Source organism: Chiloscyllium punctatum, chromosome 8, assembly GCF_047496795.1.
Source record: "Chiloscyllium punctatum isolate Juve2018m chromosome 8, sChiPun1.3, whole genome shotgun sequence".
Classification (NCBI taxonomy): Eukaryota; Metazoa; Chordata; class Chondrichthyes; order Orectolobiformes; family Hemiscylliidae; genus Chiloscyllium; species Chiloscyllium punctatum.
The window spans coordinates 97,764,278-97,790,265 of NC_092746.1; positions in this window are offsets into that span (position 1 = coordinate 97,764,278).

The following is a 25,988-nucleotide window of genomic DNA, read 5'->3' on the forward strand; positions in this document are numbered from 1 at the left end:
TTATAAGGTCACTCTGCAGTCTCTTTTGCTCTACGGAGAAGGTCCCAGGCTATCTGACATCTCCTTATAACTCAACTCTTCCAGTTCAGGTAGCATCCCAGGAAATTGTTTCTGCACCCTTTCTAGTTTAATAATATCATTTCCATAATAGGGTGACCGGAACAGCATGCAGCACTCCAAATGTGGTGTCACCAAAGTCTTATACAGCTGCAACAAGACATCCCAACTCCTATACTCAATGCTCTGACCAATGCAAGCAAGCATGCTGAAAGCCTTCTTCACCACCCTGTCTACCTGTGTCTCTATTGTCCAGGTGCTATGAGTCTGTCCTCCTAGATCTCCTTGTTCTATAACACTACTCAGGGATCTACCATTGCCTAACCAAAAGTAACACCTTGTAGATATCTAAATTAAACTCCATTAGCTGTTCCTCAGTCCACTGGCCCATCTGATCAAGATTAGATTAGAATCCCTACAGTGTGGAAACAGGCCCTTCATCCCAACAAGTCCACACCAACCCTCTGAAGAGTAACCTACCCAGACCCATTCCCCTACCCTATTTTTACCCCTGACTAACGCCCTTAACATTATGGGCAATTTAGCATAGCCAATTCATCTAACCTGCACATCTTTAGATTGTGGGAGGAAACCCACACAATCATGGGGAGGATGTGCAAGCTCCACACAGACAGTCGCCCAAGGTGGGACTTGAACCCAGGTGAGTATATGAATTATGAATAACAGTGGACCTAGCATCGATTCCTGTGGCACACTGATGATCACAGGCCTTCTGTCTGAAAAATAACCCTCTACCATGGTCTTCTACTGTCAAGTTAATTTTGATTCCAGTTGTCACACAGATAGCTCCACCAAGAAAGATGAGACGTAAATAAAGCTTTTCCATAACTCCTTAGCCCAGCAACAGCTTGTTTTAATCAATTAGGGTCCATTTGGGGTTGAGAACCAGCTGCCTTCATGGTGCTAACTGGCAGGATTTTTCTAATGGACCTCAGAGTCAATGTACATCAGAAGCCCATACTCTACATTAACCTAGTTACGATTCTTCTGCAATTGACCAAGTAGGGTTATCAACTTGGCTCTTGAACCTGGAGGACATTTGAGGATGGGGCCACCAACCAGGAGGACACTATACCCACCAGTCATCTCTCTTTAATAAGAACCCAAAGATCCTCTGGAGCGAAAGCGATCTTACACTGGTAACAGTGCATACTATCTACAAGAGATACTGCAAAAGATAAATGAGCCACTTCAATAGTACTTTCCATGCTTTTATGTTCCACAAAAGAAAATAAAGAACTGCAGATGCTGGAAATCTGAAACAAAATTAGAAACTGTTGGAGAACCACAGCGGATCTGGCAGCACCTGTGAAGAAAAAGCAGAGTCAATGTTTTGAGTCCAGTGTTCCTTCTTCAGAACTGGAATTTTTGCCTCATGTTCAACAATACAAGATGAATGCTACTAGTGGCAAATTACCTTGTAAGTCAGCCTTCATCTTGACTTGGAACTACATTGACTCATATCGCCATCACTTTACTGTTGCTGAATTAAAATCGAGGGACTACCTTACGAACAGCTCTGTGGGTGGACCTACAACATATGGACCACAGTGGCTCAAGGAGATGGCTCACCACCATCTTCTCTGATGCAGTTCAATATGGTGATCAATACTGGAGTTACCAAAGATTTCACATCCACTGAATGAATAGATAAAGAAACTCATCTGATTTATCACTAATTTGACATTTTCAATGATGTCTATAGAGATATGTTTTGTAAACTTTGGTGCTGAATGTGTGTTAGATACTTCCAACAGTCAGGTAATCAGGGGTTAGCTGAATAGTGAGCATGAGTAACATCGGAACAGGAGTAGACCATTCAGCCCCTTGATCCTGCTCTGCCATTCATTATATCATGGCTGATCTGTGGCCAAACTCCTTACACCTGCCTTGGGTCCACTTTCCTTGATTCTCTTGCTTAATAAAAATGTGTCTATCTCGGATTTAAATCTAACAATGGAATTAGCACCATTTGAGAAACAGAGATTCAAATCTCCACTAATCTTTCTAACATCTCTCCTGAAGGCCTGGCCCTAATTCTTAGACAATGCCCTCTGGTTCTAGAATTGTCAACCAGTGGAAATAGTTTATCTTTATCTATGCTGACTTTCCCTCTTAATATCCCAAAGATTTCAATTAGATCATCCGTTAACCTTTTATATTGTAGAGAATAAGGGTCTAATTTGTCTACACTCTCCTCATAACTTAATCCCTGAAGATCAGGTATCATCCCTGTAAACCTGTGCTGAACTCTCTCCACGACCAAAACATTTTTCCTAAGGTGTGGTGCCTAGTACTCTAACAAGGGTTTTTTTTTATCTGCAGCATAATATCTGCATCCCCATACACTAGCCCTCCAGATCTGAGGGCCAGTGCTCCATTGGCCTTCTTAACTGCTTTCTGCACCTGTTTGTAGCATGCTGAATGGACATCCACTGTATTTAACTTATTTTTCTGAACATTTTTGCTTATGTTAAAAACTATTTGCAACAGCTTTGCCCTTTCACCTAATCTGTCAATATCCTGTTATAATTTTATGATGTCATCAATACCATCCACAATAGTGCCCAATTTTATGTCATCTTCAGACTTGGACATTTGGTGTTTTATGCCATTATCCAAGTTGTTGATGAATACAGTGAATGATTTATGCTTCAACACAGATCTCTGCTGGACACCATTACTCCTACCCTGCCAGTTTGAGTTCTTACCCATTATCCCACCTCTATTTCCTGCTCCTCAATCAATTTTGTATCTGTGCCAATAATTTGTCTTTAGTTCTGTGGCCTTCCACCTTCGCTAACAGTCCACCTTCTTGTGGTGGACTTTATCAAAGGCTTTCTGGAAGTTCGTGCAAATAACATCAACTTCCCTCTGTCCACAAGATTGTCACCTCTTCAAAAAGCTCAATGAGGATTGGTCAGGTCTGACTAACCCTTCATCAATTCATGCTAGCTCTCCCTAACTAACTGAAATCTTTCCAGGTGGTCAGTTATCCTATCCTTGATTATAGACTTCAATAATTTCCCCACAACAGCTATCATTTGGTCTGTACTTCCTGGTTTCCCTCTGTCACCCTTCTTAAAGATCGAAATGGCAAAATGTCTAATTCGGAGGTACATTTCCTGAATCCAGGTAATGCTGAAAGATGACGGTTAGGGCATTGGCAATGTGCTGTCCTGCCTCCTTTAAACCTGTGGATGGAAACCAGCAAGTCCTGGGGATGTACTACTTTTTGTTTCAATGATTTCCCCATTATTGATGATTTACTGAAGCTAATTTTATTTTGACCCTGTCCATGATCTTCTGTTAATTTCTTTCGGACTTCCAGTAAGCTATCCTCCTTGCCTGCTGTGAACACTGAAGCAAACTAATCGTTCAGCCTGTTTTGTCATTTCCCCATAATCATGGACAATATCCCCACTCTCAGCACTCAGAGGTCAAGTAGTACTCTTAACCAGTCTCTTTCTTATAAAATCCTTTCTTATTCTGTTTTCTGTTCAAATTTCCTTTCATAATCATTTTTAACCACTCTTTCAGCCATTTTGTGGTCTTTTGTTTGTATTTGGAGTAGCTTGATAAAGATTACTCAGATAAAATAAAGTTCAAGAACGAACAGGAGTTTGAACGTTCGGACGAGGATTCTCAATTCGAAACAGAAAATGGTGATCCTAAAGCTCTAGCGACAGATCACTGACCTGAAACATGAATTCTGCGCCTCTTTCCACTGAAGCTGATCAGATTGTTTCAAGCTTTTCTTTTTTCTATTTTTGATTTCAGGTTTCCACATCTGTCCTGTTTCGCTTTAGGTTCGATGAGAATCTTGAAATTGAGTCACTGAAGCAGAGAAAGTAGCTTAGAGAATGTAATGAAGGTGATTGAAAAGTGTGATTTTGTATGGGAGGCATGTTAGACAATAGAGTTCTGGATTAAATCCCATTTAGGAAGGATGGAAGTGGGAAATTAGCTCTTTTGAAAAATCTTTGCTGAGGAATTTGGATACAAGTGTACATTTTGCAGCATTAGAGAGAGACTGAGGAAGGGGAAAATATCTGAAAGATTAGTATTTGCATAACAGTTCATTCCTTTCTGTTGTTTGGCTCTTAACAGGTGAGACACTGGAGCAGGCAAGCACTATGCTGGGAGTGATGGATAAGAAGTGTGGTTTAAAACATAGTCCCAATGTCATTTGTACCTGTAAAATACGAGCTGCGCAATAATAAATTCCACTTAAATACAAACCATCTGGATATCAATATTTATGAGAACTGGAAAGGACACTATTCATAAGAGAGGCAAACAGGAGAAATTAATCCTTTGAGACAATCAAGAAACAAGAAAGCTGAGGAAATATTAGCCTCATTTAAGTGATGTTCAAGCCATTTGTAAGCAAATTTTCTGGAGCCAATACTGAGTTTAGACACCAGGCAGCTGTGATAAATGTCTAATAGTCTACCAGCTGCAGACAGTCAGCAATCTCTGATGTCCTTTTCCTCACTCTTGCTAACCTTTCAAAGAATAATGCATGACATAAATGTTAAGTAGGGGCTCTTATGGCATCCTGGTAGGGCATCTAGCTCTGATCAGGAGGCCTGGATTCATGTTTCACCTGCTCCAGATGTCTACCGTGGCTAATGGGATGTTTGGAAATATTGGTAAAATTTCAGTTAACGTGAGCTCAAACAAAGGATCTTTTTAAAACATTCATTCACTGAAGGTGACCTGGGTTAAGGTTTATTGCCCATCCCACTATTGCCCATCCCAAGTTGTCCCTGAAAACAAAGTGTTGAACTGTCTTCATGAATGGCCGCAGTCCATTATGCTATTGGGGAGGGAGTTCCAGGATTTTAACCTTGCAACAAAAAGGAATAGCATCCAGGATAGAATGGTCCTGTCCCCTTGATGAGAAAGGAATGCTTACCAGAGCTCATTATGCTGCGAGATCTATTTGGGAGGCTCATTGTCATCATATTTTTTTCTTGATGGGGACATAAAGAGCCCATTTTGTCTCGTGTAGGAGAAGAAAAACATTCTATGAAAGAGAAACTCTTTTCTTAAATAAAATATAATTTATTGCATGATAGCAATCAGGTACAAGCTGTTAGGTATTGTTACTGAGACTATGAGGGAGACTTTAACATTAGGTCTTAGTCTTTCAAGATCCAAAGCAGTTCCCCCTTCACAAGTCCATTGTAAATCAACATATTAGATGATGCTTAATGCACATATCTATATTCATCGTGAATCTCTCTAAGGCCTTCAATCTTTCCTACAATATCCAGCTCAGATGTCCTTTGACTGAGATGATTGACCACCAACAACTAAAGACATCTCCTCTTGTGCTTAGCGTGACTCCAACCAGAGGAAAGTTTGATCCTGCTTTTCATTTGTTTCAACAATTCATAACATATTATTATTATTATTATTATTATTACTATACCTTAAAAAAATGGGTTTTAAAGTAGAGGAAAACTGTATTTTAGTTTTTCAAATCGGCGAAAGTTCTTAAAGCAAAGGCCAGAAAGTAATTTTGAACATCAAAACAGCATTTACAAGAAGGCAGGTAATTATAGCTAAATGACCAGTAAGATCTTCAGGGAATTAATTGCTAAGGTGTTTACTGACTTGAGTTTTACAGTAATCAGAGAGAGGGGGCGAGAAGGAGCTAGAAGCAACAGGGGAGTGATGCTCTTAAACAGAAGCATTATTAAACCACAGCATGAGTACTGTTTACAGTTCTGATCACCACACTATGGGAAGGGTGATGTGATTGCACGGGAGTGGGGGTGAGGTGCAAATGAGATTCACCAGGATATTGCCTGGGATGGAGCATTTCAGCTATGAAGAGAGGCTGGATAAGCTCGGGTTGCTTTCTTTGGAGCAGAGAAGGTTGAGGTGGGACCTAATAGAGGTGTATATGATTATGAGGCATGGACAGGGTTAATATAGTTCAGCTTGGTCGAAGGAAAAAATAACAAGAGGCATAATGTTAACATGAAAGGTGGGAGGTTTAGAAAGAATTTGAGCAAAAACATTTTCACCCAGAGGGTGGTGAGGGTTTGAAATGTTCTGCCTGGGAGAGAGTAGAGGCAGAAACCTCACAACCTTTAAAAAGTACATGGATGAGCACTTGAAATGTCATAATGTTCAAGGCTATAGGCCCAGTATGGGAATGCAGGGTTAGTGGTCATGTAGTTTTTGTGGTACAGACTCCGTGGGCTGAAGGGTCTCCTCTTTACTGTATGATTCCATGATTCTATGTGTTGTTAGCAGTTTCCAAGTAATCAGAAGTCCTGAGTTACTTAAAGATTGATGAGACAAAAGCTCCAGAAATGAAAGGCTTTGCAGGTTTCAAAGAGGAAGGCTTCCTACACAACTATTGAAGAAATGAGCTTAAAGGAACCCACGTTGAGTAGTACTGAAGGGTCTTGTCGACTATCTCTGTCGCTATCCCTTTTAGGATCCTAGGATGCAAGCCATCTTGGTCAGGGGGCCTAGCTGCCTTTAGCCCTATTAGTTTGTCTAACGCTACTTCTCCAGTGATAGTTTTCGCACTTAGTTCGTTCCCAATAGTCTGTGGTATTAATGGGATGTTCAAAGTATCTTACAGCATAAAGACTGATGCAAAATATCTATTTAATTCCTCTGTCATTTCCTTATTCCCCAACACTGTCTTCCCAGATGTGTTTTCTAAGAGACTTGTGTTCACTTTGATTTTCTCTTCCTTTTTACATTTTTAAAGAAACTCTTACTATTAGTTTTCATATTCCTCACTAGTTTTCCCTCATAGCTTACTTTCTTGTTATTATCTTTTTACTCCTCCTTTGCTGTATTCTGACGTTATCAAAGTTTTTGGGGCTATCATTGACTTTGACCTCCATATATGCTTTTTCTTTCAACTTAACACTCTCCTTAACTTCCTTGAATAGCCATGGTTAACTTATCCCTCTCTTTGAATTTCTCCTCCTTACTGGGATGTCTTTTTCCTGAGAGTCATGAATTATCTCTGTAAATGTCTGCCACTCCTTTCTTACTGTCATTGATGCTAATCTATTCACCCAGTTCATTTTACATAACTTTATCATCATTTCATTCTAATTCTCTTTATTTAAATTAAACATAGTTGTTTCCCACCTATGTTTCTCACTCTCAAACTGAATATTCTCCGAGTAAGAGATCCCCTAGGAAGTAGTGATCATAACATGACAGACTCAAGAGGCTGAATGGCCTACTCCTCCTTCTGATTTGTAGATGACACCAAAATTGGAAGTGTAGTGGACAGCAAAGAAGGTTACCTCAGAGTATAACAGATGGGCTCATGGGCTGAGGAGTGGCAGATGGAGTTTAATTTAAATAAATGCAAGGGGCTATGTTTTGGAAAAGCAAATCAGAGCAGGACTTATACACTTAATGTCAAGGTCCTGGGGGGTGTTGCTGAACAAAATTAACTTGGAGTGCAGGTTCATAGTTCCTTGAAATTAGAGTAGCAGCTAGTTAGGATAGTGAAGAAGGCATTTGGTATGCTTTCCTTTATTGGTCAGAGTATTGAGTACAGGAGTTGGGAGGTCATGTTGTGGCTGTACAGGACATTGGTTAAGTCACTTTTGGAATATTGCGTGCAATTCTGGTCTCCTTCCTATTGGAAGGATGTTGTGAAACTTGAAAGGGTTCAGAAAAGATTTACAAGGATATTGCCAGAGTTGAAGTATTTGAACTGAATAGACTGGGGCTGTTTTCCTTGGAGCATCAGATGCTAAGGGGTGATGTTATAAAGGTTTATAAAATCATGAGGGGCATGGATAGGATAAATAGATAAGGTCTTTTCCCCAGTGTAGGGAGTCCAGAACTAAAGATCATAGGTTTAGGGTGAGAGGGTAAAGATTTTAAAGGGACCTAAGGGTCAATTTTTTAACTCAGAGGGTGGTACGTGTATGGAACGAGCTGCCAGAAGAAGTGGTGGAGGCTGGTACAATTACAACATTTAAAAGGCATTTGGATAGGTATATGAATAAGAAGGGTTTAGAAGGAGATAGGACAAGTGCTGGCAAATGGGATTAGATTAGGTTAAGATATCTGGTCAGCATGGACAGGTTGGACTGAAGGGTTTGTTTCTGTGCAGTATATCTTTATGACTCTATGACTCTATTTCCTACTTTGTGTCCTCATGTAAGACTCTATTTAAGATGCAATTACTTGATCAAGCTTTGGAATACCTTTCTTCGTCATTCCTTTGTGGATCTGAATTCTGTTTCGCCTTAATCTGTTGTGAAATATCTTGCAAGACTTTCCCATATTGATAGTAACTTGAAAGTGAAAATTGTTGCTGTGTTATATTGTGTTTGGTCTCACAGTTAACTTTAAGAGACATCTAAACATCAGTGTATCACAATGTGTGTTCAGAGGGTGCAATGGTCCATCTTCACTCCAACCATTTGCCATGTGGATGGGAGTGCGCCACTAATTGTAACTGAATAGTCTCATATTAGAGTCCAGGGACACACTGGAATACAACACAATATAATGTTCAGATATAACAGTGAGCCACAATAAACATTCTGCTGGTTTCCTCAATTCACGCATGTTGAGAGGGCTAACAAGCCATTACTATATCAGGTGAAGATGTCTTGCTCAAGGCAAAGTACACAGCAGTTAGTTTAATATCTTACCTGAGAGTATTCAATGGTACAACAGCAATACACAGAAGTGATAGTCTAGATTGTGCTTTCACCCATATTGGAGTGGGCCTTTGAACACACAATTTTCAAAACTCAAAGTGCCCTATCGTGTTATATTATGTACTTTGACCACTTCGGCTCATTTGCTTTAACTCGACGTCAAATTTTTGTCATTTTTGCTGGTGCTTCAATGTTCCAATAATTGATTCATTTGTGAGATTTCTTTCAGCCTTTTCCGGCTTTGTCCCGTGCTTTCAGACTGACTGTCATGTGGAGACAAGGCCAAAGGCTGGCTGTATAAATTATTCAATAAGTATATGGAGCAACAAATAAATGCCTGAAGTGGAAATCAGGCAGCCTGCCAGGTTTGAATAAAAAAATCACTTAACTAATGGTTCCTTCCTGCTTTTCTCAGCTCTTGAAATTTTTAGTTGTGAAATAAATCATTCATATTCGAATCTAAGAGTTCCATGTTCTTATTTGCATGGTTTATATGCAGGCCTGTTTATTCATTTTTACCATGTGTCTTAAGCTGTTAAGGAAGTGAATGTGCATGGTTTCTATTTCAACAGTGCTGGAGTACAATCTCACTTTAAATCTCCCACTGCTGATAACGTGACAGAATGTATTGAAGCAAAATTACCCAATACCTCTCTGCTAAGACTGGCCATCTTCATTGCTCACATGCCCTCAATCCTAACTAAAACTGTGCTGCTGGATTGAGATTTAGAATCTCTCGCCTCATGCCCAATTATATCTTGGATTCCAAACATAACACATCACTATATTCTTGTCACCTCATAAATGCTAATAATGCCATACAACAGGTAACATGGGAATAGTTCAGCATGCTACTTTCAATGCTAAGTGTTTCCTGTGCTATTCTGAAGGCACCAATTCACATTTGAATGCGGGATGTTGAAAACTTCCAATAACACTCAGTAAAATGGCCTTGCTTAAAGTAAATGCCCAGAGAGTGAGTGTTGGCACATTATTTGATGTGGTGGACAAACAGAACTTATCCCAGTGCTATTTGTGTTATGCAATGCATATTTTTACTGTGGTGATTGAGTAGCATTCAGCACTGATGCTGATGTTTCTCCCCCATCCATAGCCCAGGAATGCTGAGAAAAAAATTGGAATATCATCACTTAGATTGACTACAGATTGCTTATCAGATACTAAGAGTCAAACTATACAATGCAAAGAAGCACACCCAGTTAAAAACTGATCATAAGGATTCATATTGCTGTATTAATGTCATTGTCTCATCCACAATAGTGGATTATAAAATGGGATGCTAACTCACTAACAGTCAGGGGCACAAAATGAATCCTTGTTATCAAGTAATTAGGAAGTCAAATGCAATTTTGGCATTTATTGTGAAAAGAATAGAGTATAAGTGTAGGCATTAATGAGACTGTGCCTGGAGTATTGCATAAATATTTGTCCCCTTACTTGAGGGGGAATGGAATTGCTTTGGTGACAGTTCAGAGGACGTTCAACTAGATTGATTCCAGAGATGAGAGATTTGTCTTATGAAGAGACATTGAGCACTTTAGGCCTATATTGTCTGGAATTTAGAAGAATTGAGGTATATAAGATGTTAAAGGACATGAACAAAGCAGATATAGAAAGGATATGGGGCAATGTAGACTGAGAGGTCATAGCTTTAGAATAAGGGATAGCAGATTTAAAACAGAGATGAGGAGAAATTACTTCTCTCAAAGGGTTAAGAATCTGTGGAGTTCACCAGCCCAGACTGTGGTGAATGCCCGATATTGAGTAAATTTAAGGGGGTGATAGATTTTTAAAATTAGTAATGGGTTGAAGAATGATGCAGAGTGGGCAAGAAAGTGGAGTTGAGGCCAAGGTGAGATCAGCCATGACTCTATTGAGCAGGGTCAAGACCCTATTACTGATTCCTGCTCCTCGTTCTTATGTTCTTATGGCATTGAATAACTCTGGCTTGAAATGACAGAGTGGCTGAAATAACATTTTCCCGATTCTGTGCCCTCTCCTTTCATGTGAATCTGAGCCGCAAGGCTGTTACCTCACAGTTTAACAGGTCATTGGTCTCACTGATGTTTATGGGAATTTGCTGTGAGCATCAATTAATTGCCTTACATAACAACCTAACAGCAGTGATTGTTGCTCCTTCATGGAGAAATACTTTGAGAGGCATCATACAGTATTGTAAAGATAACAGCCTTAAACATACATTCCTGTTTTGACTGAGCAGTTAATAAGGTAAAAGTGATTAATTACTTTAATATGCATTTACAATAACAGTCAGCAGAAACGTTACAGGATATTGGATAAATACTTGAAAGAGGAAAAGATTACAGGTCTAGGGAAAGAGCTGAGGATGGAAACAAATAATATAATTCTGTACAGAGCATGGAGGGGCCAAATGGCCTTCTGTGTTAGAAATGGCATGAGTATTTATCTTCGGAATCACCACTTGCAGAAATCTGTCTCAGTTTGGTTGTATTAGTGCTATTTCTGTTTTTTGCAGGGTGATACTTTAATGCCTGTATATCTCGATGAGTGCTTGGTGCTGGGGCAATATTGGATATAATACAATGGTATAGGTGCAGTGTGGTGGAATAATGTCAGTTAAACCAATCAGAGGGTACAGCAGAAACCACCCTCATTCCTTCTTTTCTCAGTGATTAACCCTATGCAGGTATCTATCAACAGGAAGTAGGGGCCAGCTGAGAATTTTAAAGGACCATTTGAATGGAATTAATCTGTAAAGTATGCCTGAGGAAGGAAGTGTCCAGGGCTGAGGCCACAGTCAAATAGCAAAGCTCTTCCTGAAAGAAGAATATAATTTGTGCAGACTGATCAAGATCATTGTTACTAGTTACCTATATGATTCTAATCCTCATTGGCATCGATGTAGCATGAATGGGATAAGGAGAAAGTAACGTCTTTTACTCTGCTGGAAAATGATTGAGAAGATTTCATCATCTTAACAGAGTAGATTAATTTTTAAATAATTATATTAAAAGAGCCTACTTTTGGTTATTGGCTATTATGGTCACAAGGTGGCAGCATTTCTCCAAGCTGGGCTATTAAATGTGAGCCTAAGAACAAAGTTGGCTGCTGGAGTGACAGATGTCTGCTCATCACTACACAGGAGACAACAATGAAAAGCTTAGTCAAAAATGCAGGTTTTTAATGAGGGTCTTAAGAGAGATGGAGTGAGAGCTTTGGGGGTGAGGGAACAGTGTTGTGCTATCAATTCCTGCTCTTCTGTGCTAGAGCTGCTCACAATTCCAGACTCATCCTGGGACCACAGACTTCTTTATGATGAACTGTCTTCTTTAAACTCCTTACTCTCAGCTTTCACATCCTGTGTTCAAGTGCAAGGAATTCATTATGATTGAGACCATGATGTCTTCACGATTTTTGGAGACTAGCTGATTTCACTTTTCTTCACTTCCAGAACCCCTTCTAGGAGAAACCGCCCCTGTTATAACTCTGAACTCGTGCCTTTTTCTGGGTTCTCACTCATATGCCCTCTCCAAAGTCATCTTGCCCTCCGCTTTCCTTGACCTTATTTTCACTAAACTCCTCCCAACATCCCTTCATTGTCCCTATGTTAGGCAGAGCTGAAAAATGTGTTGCTGGAAAAGCGCAGCAGGTCCGGCAGCATCCAAGGAGCAGGAGAATCGACGTTTCAGGCATAAGCCCTTCTTCGGGGTTATGCCCGAAATGTCGATTATCCTGCTCCTTGGATGCTGCCTGACCTGCTGCGCTTTTCCAGCAACACATTTTTCAGCTCTGATCTCCAGCATCTGCAGTCCTCACTTTTTCCCTATGTTAGCAAACATGGTTATGGCTTGTCATCTTCAAGTGTCATCATTGTGTCTTTTAAACCTGCCATCACCATCCTTCTATCTTTGCAATCAACCGCCACATCTCCAACCTTCCTTTCCTCTCCTAAATTCTTGAACATTCTGTCACCTCATGCTCATCTTTCTCTGTAGTTCCATGTTTGATCTCTCCAATCAGTTTCCCATTCCTGGTGTACAATCAAAACAGATTTTAATTAAGTCACAAGTAGCTGTTTGGTAGTACAGAACTTGAGCATTGCTGAAAAAAAGAGTTGTTTTGTTGAAGCTTTACATTATGCATTCACCAGGACAATTTGCAAAAGTACAAATTCAGGGAGAAAACCAATATTCAATCTGCACAAGAGGAGAGCACTGATTGATTAGCAAGTAGGACTCTAATTGGTAAAAATGCTGTCATAGAGAGTGCACTAACTCTGTGTGGTTAAAAATTTCAACAAAGCCTGACAGGTAACAGTCATAATTAATTGGTGCATTCACCAAACTTCTGAGGCAACTCTTCCAATTTTGAATGAATCACCACTGTCCGCTCATGCGGTATAAATGTTGATTTAATCCTCAAGTTGGCAATCTTACAAGTCTCCTGATAAGCACAAGGCAAAAAACAAAATGTGCTTTTGTTTTAGCAATGGTCAAGTCTAAACAGCATTCTTTGTGATCATGGCAAAGGGTAATTTCCCCTCTTTGTTCTTTATAGCTGTCCTTAGCCTTTTGCAGACTTTTTATGTCATCCTCATCACTTGCCTTCCAAACTATTATTGTGGCATTTACAAACTTGGCAATATTACATTCATTTTCCTCATCCATTAATCAGATTGATGACAAAATCACAGAGTTCAATCCCTCTTTCAGCGGGGACTGTTTGGCTTTCCCTTCCTGTGGCAGAGAACATGGCAATAGAGGTAAGATCTGTCGTCAGGCAAAAAACTGAGAAGAATTTAAGATCAAAAGAGTCAGTGCAGGCTGGAGTATTCTTCTTAAATGGACAGCATAGAGCAGACTCTTTGGTCCAACTCATTCATGCCATCCAGATATCCTAACCTAATCTAGTCCCATTTTTCAGCATTTGGCTCATATCCCTCTAAACCTTTCCTGTTTATATACCCATCCAGATGCCTTTTAAATGTTGTAATTGTACCAGCCTCCATCACTTCCTCTGGCAGCTCATTCCATACATGTACCACCCCCTGCTTGAAAACATTGCTCCATAGGTCCCTTTTATACTTTTTCTCCTCTCACCTTAAACCTATGCCGTCTGGTTTTGAACTCCCCTAGCTTTGGGAAAAGACCTAGTTTATTTAACTTATCTATGCCCCTCATGATTTTATAAACTTTGATAAGGTCACCCCTTAACCTCTGATGCTCCACGGAAAATAACCCCAGCTGAAAATGTGTTGCTGGAAAAGCGCAGCAGGTCAGGCAGCATCCAAGGAGCAGGAGAATCGACGTTTTGGGCATGAGCCCTTCTACAGGAATGAAGAAGGTGGCATACAGACAGTTTAATGCAGCTGAAATTCGCTGTTATCTCTTTGAAATGGTGGGTTGAATCCTGCCTTACTCTGAGTTTGTTCTATTTTTTGAGGTGAGATTAATACTGTTCCCTGAGGATAAATCAGCATGGGAAAATAACCCCAGCCTATTCAGCCTCACCCTAATGCTCAAACCCGTCCAACCCTGGCAACATCATTGTAAATCTTTTCTGACCCCTTTCAGGTTTAACAACGTCTTTCCTATAGCAGGGAGACCAGAATAGCATGCAACATTCTAAAAGTGGTCCAACCAAAGTCCTGACCAGCTGCAACATGACCTCCCAACATCTACACTCAATACACTAACCAATAAGCAAATATTCCAGATGGAAAGCAGATTTTAAATTATCTAAGAGAGGGGTCTGTGCAGGTGTAGCCCTGTTAGACTGCTGTTAGACAATGGGAATAGAACAAGACTTCAACAGCATGCACTAAGCATACAGACAGTTTAATGCAGCTGAAATACGCTGTTATCTCTTTGAAATGGTGGGTTGAATCCTGCCTTACTCTGAGTTTGTTCTATTTTTTGAGGTGAGATTAATACGGTTCCCTGAGGATAAATCAGCTGCTTCACAGATGGTGATAATTGCGCTGAATTTGTCAGAAATCAGCTCTGAGCAAGTGCAGTGATTTTTCTCTCACCTTTGTTTCTATAGAAACTGCAAAGTGTCACCTCCTTTTACAGCATATTTTTAGGAGGGGGGTGGGGGGGGGAATAACCTAATTACTGAACAACACAGTTTCAAGCTCCTGTTCCACTACTATTCCTGCAATGATATCTTGTGATGCAGCAGTCTGGACTGTGGCCCATGTTGTATTGTCGTAGAATTAAACCAGAACAGAAACCACACACGGTGCACGCCGGCAGTGAGTGCCTGTCAATAAATCATCACTGTCCTGTTCCAATTCAACTCCATCATCTTGTACCCCAGGGGGTTATCATAAGTCGGCAGTACCATTTATTTCCTCAGCAATATTCTTCCCCCTTCTCCACTGCAGTATGTGTTGACTGTTTGTTGAGGTTTGTATTCAGAGGCACTGAGATACCAAGTAGCTTGCCAGAAAGAAAAATAACAGTAAAACATGCCAATGATCCATACAGTCTGACCTGTCGGTGCACCCGTTACATTCATTTCCAGGTATTAGTGTTCTCTTACTTTGTTTTCCTTTATTTCACCAAAGTCACCATTATCCTTGTGATAAGCTACACAACCACAAGCACTGGGAGACTGACCAGCAACATCATGCAGTGTAGTTGGAGGCCATTTGGCCTGTTGAGTCAATGCCCGCTCTTTTAAAGAGCTGTTGAGCACTGGACCAGTGAGTGGGCAAATACACAGCAGATGAAGAATAAGAGGTGGATAAATCCCCTTTGGTCGCAAAAAAACACAAAATCAGGTTATTATGTGAATGACAATAGATTGGAAAACAGCGAAGTACAAGAAGACCTGGGTGCCTCTGCACACATGTCACTGAAAGTGAGCAGGCAGGTGAAGCAGGCTGAGAAGAAGACAAATGATGTGTTGGTCTGAATAGTGAGGGGAGGATTCAAGTACAGGAGCAGTGATATCTTGCTGCAATTGTACAGGGCCTTGGCAAGACTGCACCTGGAGTATTATGTGCAGTGTTTGTGTCCTTATCCGAAGAAGGATGCTCTGCCTAAAGGGGCAGAGCAACAAAAGTTTCTCAGACTGATTCTTGTGATGACAGGAATGTATGAAGAGAGACTGAATTGATTAGGGCTATATTCATTGGAGTCTAAACCACCTAACAGGTCTGGACAGGATAAACAGAAGAATCAAAGAATAGAATCCCTACAGTGTGGAAACAGGTCAATCAGCCCAACAAGTCCACACCCACCCTCCAAACACATCCTACCCCGCCCCATTACTCTACATTTCCCATGACTAATGCATCTAACCTACATGTCCCTGAACACACTAGGCAATTTAGCATGACCAATCCACATAACCAGCACATCTTCAGACTATGGAAGGAAACCAGAGCACCCAGAGGAAATCCACACAGACTCAGGAAGCACATGCAAACTACACACAGACAGTTGTCCGAACCTGGAATCGAACCCAGGCCCCGAGGGTTGTGAGACAGCAGTGCTAGCCACTGTGCCAAAGGATGTTTCTGATGAGTGGGGAGTCCAGAATCAGGGATCATACACTAAGTTTATAAGGGTAGGCATTTATCCCTGAGATGAGGAGAAATTTCTTCAGTCTGAGAGTGGTGAGCCTGTGGAAGTTGTTGAGGCTTAAACATTGACTGTTTTCAGGAAGGAACTAGATAATGTTTTTAGGGCTAAAGAGACCAAAGGATTTGGGTGAGAAAGTAGGAATAGAAGGTGAGTTAGATGAGCAGTCATGATATTGTTGAAAGGTGGAACAGGCCCAAAGGCATACTCCTGCTTCTAATTTTTATTTTTTAATGTCAATAGTTACTGGGCCTGTTTCCATCACTCTTTCATGCTGTGTGTTCCATCATCTCCCTGGTTAATTTGGCAATTGCTTCTAATCTGTCTCCTCCATTTATTGACCCCATGTCTCTGGAAACAAGCTTTCCCTCTGCATTCTATCAATCTGATTTGATATTTTTAACGTGCTCAATAAATCTTTTCTTAGTCTTCCTGATTGTAAAAAGAACCATCTCAGTTTCTCTAATCTCTTTATTTAACTGAAAACCCCCAACACTAATGCCAACTGTGTAAAGCTCTCTTGCACCCTTTCCTTGACAACGTTTCCAAAGTGTGATGTGAAAATTGCTTGTGAGACACTTGTTGAGGCTTACCAAAGGATTTATAAAGCCTTAGCACTTTTTTTTTCTCTTGTAATCTATGCCTCTGTATAAAAGTAACTAAATGTTTTTTAACCAGCTGTGTCAACTTGTCCAGCTACATTCAAAGATCTATGCATGTACAACCCCATATTTCACTGTTAAAGGATATTATAGATATCATTTATACCAACATGTAGAGTGGTTGTCAAAGCTAACAAGTTTTTCCTTCAAGTTTGGGTCTTGCAAGGCCATTTCAGACGACAGTTCACAGTCAACCACATTGCTGTGGACCTGGAGTTACACATAGGCTAGATGAGATAAAGATGTTATATTTCTTTCTTTCTGCAAAGAACAAAAGTGAATCATATTGATTTATATGACAACTCACATTCCTCTCATGCTCACCATTACTGGGACTCACTTTGAAACAACATTCGATATGAATTCGTTACTGGACAACATTGGCTAAATACCCTGAATGTGTGAATAATTAAAACTGACAACCAATTTAGGATTGTCTGTCAGGCTCAGTGTTGCACCCTTGTGTGCAGGAAGCTACGCAAATGAATATACAGAGCCCTGTTACTTGCAGATAAGAAAAGCCTGTACATATATTGCATCTGTTATATTGAAATCAAACAAAGGACAGACATCCACTAGTTTGTTTTCAAAATAATGACTTGACTAATCAGTGTCAGCCTATTTGGTTTAAAATGTATACAAAAATTGATAGTTAACTGTCAAACATCATTAACTGGTGGAAAACCTCTACCCATTAGATTCAACAGGCTAAAACAGTACTTTCCTGTTATACAGTGTTGTTTTCTCTATACTTTCATAGTTGTAGTAAACTGTCTTGTTAAATGCAAGGCAAATAGCTTTGATAAAATATGGTTTCATTCATCAAAAATAAAGTTCTGCAATCCTCAAAAGTTTTGCGAAGAAATTAATGATCAGACTGGAAACATAACCAGACACGAAGGTGTAACAACTCAATATAACAGCGTGTAAGGAGGTGATGTTGAAACACCCAATGGAACCACAAAGTGCAGTTTGGAATGTTAGTAGGAGGAATTCTGGAGTGGTGAGGAAATTACAATCTTACAAAGATCAATGATTGTCAAAATTATACCAGAGAACTGGATATCTGCCAGAATTACTTCTCTAGTAGACAAGCAAGAGGCTGGAAGAACACAGTAAGGCAGGCAGCATCAGGAGGTGGAGAAGTCGACGTTTTAGGTGTAACCCTTTTTCAGGAGTGGCATGGGGGGTGTAGGGGAAGCTGTAGATAAAGGGGGAGGTGGGGGCAGGGTGTCGAGGTGGGGATAGGTGAAGACAGGTAGAGGGTACGACCTGGTCGGTCAATAGGTGGAATGAATCCGGTTGGTGCAGGGAGGAGTGGAAGAGAGGGGAAGGGGGTGAGCAGGGAGTTAAGAGTGGGTCAACTCTTAAGAAGGAGATGGTGAGGGTGGTTATTTTAAGTTGGAGAATTCAGTGTTGAGCCCTCCAGGCTGTAGGCTGCCCAGGTGGAAGATGTGGTGTTGTTTCTTCAATTTGTGGTTTGGTTCGTTGTGTTATTGGAGGAGGCCAAGGATGGTCATGTGGGTAAGGGAGTGGGAAGGGGAACTGAAATGGGAGGTCAGGTCAACTCCTGCGGACCCGGGTGAGATGCTTGGCGAAGTTCCCTAAGTTTACGTTTGGTCTCCCTGATGTAGAGACCACATCAGGAGCACCTAGGTTGGAGGAGAGGCTGATGAACCTCTGTTTCATCAGGAAGGACTGTTTTGGGCCCTGGATGGGGGTGAGGGGGGTAGTGTGCCGGCAGGTTTTGCATCTTTTCCGGTTGCGGGTACAGGTACCTGGGGTTTTGGTGGGTTGGTGGGGAGAGTGGCGCAGACCAAGGATTGGCAAAGGAAACTGTCCTTGCAGAATTGGGAGAGGGGTGGGGTGGGGAAGGTGTTCTTGATGGTGGGGTCTAGTTGGAATTGGTGAAAGTGGTTAAGGATGATGCGTTGGATGTGGAGATTGGTGGGATGGTAGAAAAGGACAAGGGGGACTCTATCTTTATTCTGTTGGAGGGGAGGAGTTCAAACTAGTGAAACAGGGAATGGAGGTGGTGCAGTGGAGGGTTGTCTGGGTGACAGAGGGAGGAAAAGCAAGTTGTTTTAAATAGGTGGACATCTGGGATACTTGTGAGTGGAATGTCTCCTCATCCAAGCAGATGTGGTGGAGGAGGAGGAATTGTAAGACAGAATTGGAGAAATATTGGAAAAATTGGGGGAGAAATTGCATCTCTATCCACGAATGTGAAAAAGGATGAACTGCATAGCTGTTTGATAGTTGACACCTAACATCAGGAGTGGGTCAACTCTTAAGAAGGGTTAGCTAACCAAAACTAACACTCTATTCATAGCTGATAAATATAGCATCTAAATATATTTATATATATGAAGAGCTGGAGTGTTTTGACAAAGACATTATAGATTTTGTATTTGTGGATTTATCAGAACTTATAACTTAGAATCACAGTTTAGGTGCAGTGCATTGTATTACAAAGGATTATAATTGCATGGATTCAATAATCAAAATAAATACAACATAAAATTGCCAAATACTCAGCAGATAGGTTTGTATCTTTGGAGAGAGACAACTGACTGCAGATGCTGGAAAGCTGAAATTCAGAAAACCTGGTCTGAGAAAAAAACCCAGTTATGTTTGATATCAAGAACAAGTAGAAAACGTTGACCTGATGGAGGTTGATAAAGTCTGGCCCATGTAACCATGGTATACTTGAATCCTCTGTGAATGCTAATACTCTCTACAAATGCTGTTAATGGTACATTTACAAAGGTTAGTAAAAGTTAGTTATGGACATGTTGAATTTCCTTAGCTTCCTGAGGAAGTAGGGGTGTTGCTGGGCCTTCTTGAATGCCACATCAACATGGGTGGTCCAGGGCAGATCGTTGATGATCGTCGCTCCTAGGAACTTGACACACTTGACCATCTCCACCTTAGCTCCACTGAATAAGACAGGGGCTCCTCCTCCTTGCTTTCAGCTCTTTCGTTTTGCTGACATTGAGAGTGAGATTGTCATCTTTACACCACCCCACCAAGCTCTCTAATGCTTTTCTGTATTCTGTCTCATTGTTGCTTGATATCTGGCCTAAAATGGTGCTGTCGTCAAGAACTTGTGGATGGAGTTGGGATGACATTTGGCTACACAGTCAAGAGTTTACAGGGAGTACAGTAAGAGGCTGAGTACGCATCCTTGTGAGACGCTAGTTCAGGAGGTGCCATTGCCTACCTTCACTGATTGCAATCTGTGAGCCAAGAAGTCAAGGATTCAGTTGCAGAGGGTGGAGCAGAGACTTAGGTCTCAGAGTTTGGAGATTAGTCTTCTTGGGATTTTAGTGGTGAAGGTAAAGCTGTAGTCAGTGAGTATGAGCCTGATGTAGGTGTCTTTGTCATCCAGATGTTCCAGGGAGATGGTGTCTGCTGTGGACCTATTGTGACAGTAGATGACCTGCAAGAGGTCAAGGCAAACTGGGAGACTAAAGTTACTATGAGCCATGATTAACCCCTCGAAACACTTCATGATTGTGGAGGTCAACGCCACGGCGCAATAATCATTGAGGCACGTTGCATGAGTTGTCTTTGGTACTGGGATGATAGTGGTCTTCTTGAAGCAGATTGTGGTAAGGAAAGGTTGAAGGTGTCAGCGAATAATCCTGCCAGCTGGTGCACACAGGATCGGATTGCACAGCTGGGGACAGCATCCAAGCCGGTCGCTTTCCGTGGGTTCACTCTCAGAAAGGCCGATCTGAGGTCTGTGGCAGTGATGGAGGCGACATCAACGTGGGTGGGGCAGGCTACACCGTTTCATTGACCTTCTGTTCAAACCCTGTATAAAGCCCATTGAGAGCATCAGGAAGGCACATATTTTTGTCCGTTTTAAAGAAACTATTACAGAGCTTGCTCTGATCCTCAGCTGATGCCTAGTCATGTGCACTTCTCCAGCTGTGTCCTGGTGATAACATCCAGATTTGTGCCAATTTAATGTTGAGGTTTTGATGGAACATCATGTGAAAAGGATCTAGCAAGAGGACCAGGAGACTGAGTAATAGAAAGCACATCGTACAAAGTGCTGAATTGATGCTTCAGGATGTACTTGGTTTGCTTGGGTGGAAGCTGTTAAACTCTATATGTTTTGCAATTTCAGGAGTACTTTATAGCATAATGGTATTGTACGTACAAGTGATCTATTTAGTAGGTTGCAAGCATGGAAACAAAATCTTCGAGCTTGCCTTTGGCAGAGTTGGAAGACACAACAATTCTATTAGATAGATTTTTCATCTGTACTCCCACCACATCTGCAACTAGAATGTTAATTATTTCATTAAGTAAATGCCAGAATAAGTGTAAGTGTACATATCAGGAAAGGATAAATAGGCAAAGATTCTTTATTCTGGGTTAACTCATAGATGATGGAATGTTTCGATAGGGTGAATACAGCACTGTGTTTCCTCTTGTGGGGAAGGACTTAACCACAGGCTATCAATATGAGGTAGTCATCAAGTTTCAATGGGGAATGCAGAAACAATAACTTTACCCAAAGAGTGGTGAGAATATATCACTATAACACAGCCAGTGGATGAAGCAAAGAATTTAGAAGTATTTAGTGGGAAGCTTCAAAAGGGGAGAAAAGAATAGATGCCTACAATGATAGATTTAGATGGGAAAAGATGGCAGGGTGGTGTGGAGGATTGGGTTCAGCGTAAATGGATTGCCTTGGATTGGTTGGAACAGTTATCATACAGTCATAGAGATGTACAGCATAGAAACAAACCCTTTGGTCCAACCCATCCATGCTGACCAGATATCCCAACCCAATCTAGTCCCACCTGGAAGGTCACTGGATCGACAATGTTAACTCTGATTTCTCTCACACAATCGATGCTGCCAGGCCTACTGTGCTCTTCCAGCAATTTCAGTACTTGTTTCAGATTTCCAGCATTTCCAGTTCTTTCAGTTTGCTTTTGTGGATCGATCGGATCTGTTTCTGTGCTTTTTAATCCTATCTAAACCCATATAATGAACAGTAATTCTGCCTCTTTCAAAGTTGGAGGTTGCTAAATTGCTAAGCTTTTACTTCTTAGCATGCCAAGTTCATAGCAGTGTCTTACTAGTGTCTTAAACTCTGGTCTTCTGACAGCAATCAATTGCAGGCTAATTGTTCACATTGATAAAGTGGCAACTTTGAAATGCGTTTGGAAAACTTTACCATCCCTGGCTGGGAGCTTAAATGTTGTGGCAAGTACCTCACCACTTCCAATTTAGATTAGAGTGAGGTGGAGCAGTCTGGTGGCTGAAATGCATCTCAAGGCCAGTCCCCAAGAATTTTGAACATTTCTTTCTACTTTAAAGATAAATTGTGACAATTTGGAGAAAGCCAAATACCACATTAGAGGGAACAAAAGCAAGAACAACAACTAATATTTATATCCTACCTACAGTATATAGAGAGCAATTTTGAAGGGACACTTTAACATCAAACAGTGAATGGATAATTAGTTTTCAAACAAATTGGGATTGAGAGATTTTTCACAATCTTTTCACTGTCAGAGAACAACAGGTTGTGGAGCTAAGTACCATGTCTGGAGAAGTTATTAAAATTCAAATAAATGTCAGGACATACGTTTAAGATGTCAATAAAATGCATCAGACTTTTTCTGTGATGAATGCCTGCCCTTCTCCAAAGACTTAAAGAAGTTGCTATACAATATCACTTTTAAACAATTTGGCTTTAGAGTGGAATTCAAGAGAATGCGTGTGAAAAATATTCTTCTCTCATAGTAATATGTGAATCTTGGATCTGGTTGTTTGGTAATTGCTTATTTCATCAAAAAACATTGTGACAGCAATGGACAGAAACACTTGTCATATGACAGAAACTAGGTTTCAAGAATACAATAGGCAAATGTTTTAGAGGAGTAAGGGAGAAAAACCAGTGAGGAAACAAAACCCTAACAAAGAGCCATCAGAAGGCAGAGAATTGGAGTCAGCTGATCTCTCCATTTGATGAACCAAACCAAGTTTTCACCACTAGGGTTTGACTGCAACTGAATGTCACGGAATACCGCAAACATTAAGCCATGATAAATTCACCTTCCTCAACCTGTGAACTCTACACTATTTGGAGTATCAAAACAAAATCACAGGCCTGCAATGTTTCAAGATCAGATTGTGTGAAAATAAGTGTGCTAGCAGGTTTCCAAACATTTAAGTCCTAAGCACTGACTACATTTTGAAAACATAGCCTTTTCTTGCGTGTGTGAATGTGTTTGTGGTTGTGCATAAGAGGGCGTAGTGCAAATAGATCTGGATGCTGAATAATAAACATTTATCATTCTTTCAAAACTTCCTGAGAAAGCCTCGCACTTGTGTATACTTGAAAATTACAACAATCAGGATTAAGTTTTATTCTTCAAAATCCATTTGTCTAGGGCTAGTTGAGAAGTGCAAAAGGGAAAAAGCATTTTTATTAATCCTTCATTGTCCACACAGTAATAATACATCCAGAGATGCTTCACAGGATACAAAGCATAATAGGACACACAAGGAGCTACACAAGGAGAGCTTGGATGAAATATAGGAAGAAAAGGTTGTTTTTAAAAAGTGCTTGTAAAGAGGAAACTTAATTAGAGAGTTGGAGAGGTATAAGAAGTGAATTCTAGATCTTAACTATGAGACAAAGAATAGACAGCTGAAAGAATTAAACCAGTGGAAAAAAAAGTGTTAACCATTGAGTAAAAACTTTAACCAATGGTGTGACAGCTCCAATCAATGACATGAAAACATTAACATACGGAGGAAAATCATTAAATGATGGAGTGAAAGGGTCGTGCTGTGTTGAGCGTGATCGACAGTTTTATGCTGGCGTAATGTATAATTATTTCTCAAAGCAAACTGCAATCTTCCACTTGGCAGGTTTTATTCTATTTCTGAAGTGATGTTAGTGTGACTCCCTGAGGTTAGATCAGCTACTTCACAGTACCTGATAATCACACCATATCTCTCTGAAATGGGCACTACATTTGGAATATAAAATGGATAGGAGGATAAGTGCCACTGAACACTGCAAATATGAAATCAATAGCAAAAAAAAGTAAATAACAAACAAAAACTATCAATCCCAGTGTTGCAAATTTCAATTGACCCCACATCTGCACCTTCTTTACTGGTGTGAGAGCGTTTATTTTAACAAAACAAAATGCCATCAAGTTCCAGACATGCACCAGACTCCTGAAGATCATATTTTCATTCACTCGCCTGCATATACAGTGCAGTCTTGATCAATGTGAAAAAGTTCACATCTTCTTTTGAAAGGTTTAGAGACAATTACTGATCACTTAAACTTTTCAAAGCACTGTGGTTGCTGCAGAACTGTAATAAAAACAGAATAAGCTGAAGAAACTCAGCAGGTCTGGCAGTATCTGTGGAGAAACAAAAACAGAATGAATGTTTTGAATCTACCATGACCCTTCCTTGGAACTTCCAAACAGCTTGATGAAGATCTATGATGTCAGTGTGCATCCAAAGCTGTAGCTTCTCAAATGCATTGATAATGGAACAGTTCTCAGAATCACAGAAGTGTTCCAGTATAAGGTGTGGGCCATTTGGCCCATCGTGTCTGTGGTTGTGCACTCCACAACTACCTGATGAAGGAGCAGCACTCCAAAAGCTAGTGCTTCCAATTAAACCTGTTGGACTATAACCTAGTGTTGTGTGATTTGTAACTTTGTACATCCTTGCAAATTACTTTAAATCAACAGCCTGTTGCTCCTTTTGCAAGCAGAGACAGTTTTTCCTTAGTTACACTATCCAGCCTCCTCGTGATCTCTCTCAGATCTCCTCTCAGCCTTCTTCTCTCCAAGGAGAAGATCCCTAACTTCCTGAGTCTATCCTTATCACTTAAATTTCTAACTTCTGGATCAATTTTTTTGTAAATTTCTTCTGCCCTCTCCCATGTGATCACATTCTTCCTATAAAGTGACTCCCAGAACTTTATGTAATACTTTAGCTGAGTTTTACCAAGGGTCCAAGTTTCAATAAATTCCAACAAATGTCAGGATATTCTATACATTAACTATTGCCCTTTCTGTCTCCCCTGCTACTATTTCAAAAACACTTCCTTGCACTTGTGCTCTATGGCCTTATAAATAAAGCCAAGAACCCTGCGGTAAGTTACCCAGCTCCTGACACCCCAACGTTTATGCACCATCTGCATGGCACAAGTCAGGAGTGTGATTGAATACTCCCCACTTGCCTGGGAGTGTGCAGCTCCAAACCACTCAAGAAGCTTGACACTATCCAGGACAAAGCAACTCACTTGATTGGCACCACAATCAAGACACCACCCACGCCCTCCGCCTCCTCCAAGACTTCCCTTTTCCCAGCCCCCAACACCTCATCTTTACCATGGATATCCAATCCCTCTACACCTCCATCCGCCATGACCAGGGCCTCCAAGCCCTCTGTTTTTTCCTCTCCAGACGTCCCCAGCAGTACCCTTCCACCGACACTCTCATTCGTTTGGCCGAACTGGTCCTCACCCTTAACAATTTCTCCTTCGAATCCTCCCACTTCCTCCAGACCAAAGGGGTAGCCATGGGCACACGTATGGGCCCCAGCTATGCCTGTCTCTTTGTTGGCTACGTAGAACAGTTGATCTTCCATAATTACACCGGCACCACTCCCCACCTCTTCCTCCGCTACATTAATGACTGTATTGGCGCCACCTCGTGCTCCCGTGAGGAGGTTGAGCAATTCATCAACTTCACCAACACATTCCACCCTGACCTTAAATTTAGCTGGACTATCTCTGACACCTCCCTCCCCTTCCTGGACCTCTCCATCTCCATTAATGACGACCGACTTGACACTGACATTTTTTTCAAACCCACCAACTCCCACAGCTACCTGGATTACACCTCTTCCCATCCTACCTCTTGCAAAAATGCCATCCCGTATTCCCAATTCCTCCACCTCCACCGTATCTG